Source organism: Hippocampus zosterae, chromosome 21 (assembly GCF_025434085.1).
Source record: "Hippocampus zosterae strain Florida chromosome 21, ASM2543408v3, whole genome shotgun sequence".
Taxonomy (NCBI): domain Eukaryota; kingdom Metazoa; phylum Chordata; class Actinopteri; order Syngnathiformes; family Syngnathidae; genus Hippocampus; species Hippocampus zosterae.
The window spans coordinates 8,846,893-8,847,156 of NC_067471.1; positions in this window are offsets into that span (position 1 = coordinate 8,846,893).

The following is a 264-nucleotide window of genomic DNA, read 5'->3' on the forward strand; positions in this document are numbered from 1 at the left end:
TCCTGACGCACACGCATTTCCAGCAAGTCATGACATTATCAGTTTACAAGAGCAAAACAAATGGAAGGCATCCAACCATACTTGAGTGTTTTACTGGAGTTTGGCCACTGCGTGCCACTTAACGTTTCTATTTCTGTGTCGAAGTCAACAAGGCTTGACCTATTCATGTATTCCAACAGAAATGCAATAGCACAGCCCAAAATGAACATCTGCTTCACAAATAAATCCGCAAGTAGCACATCCCGACAAAAAAAGGAGTCACCG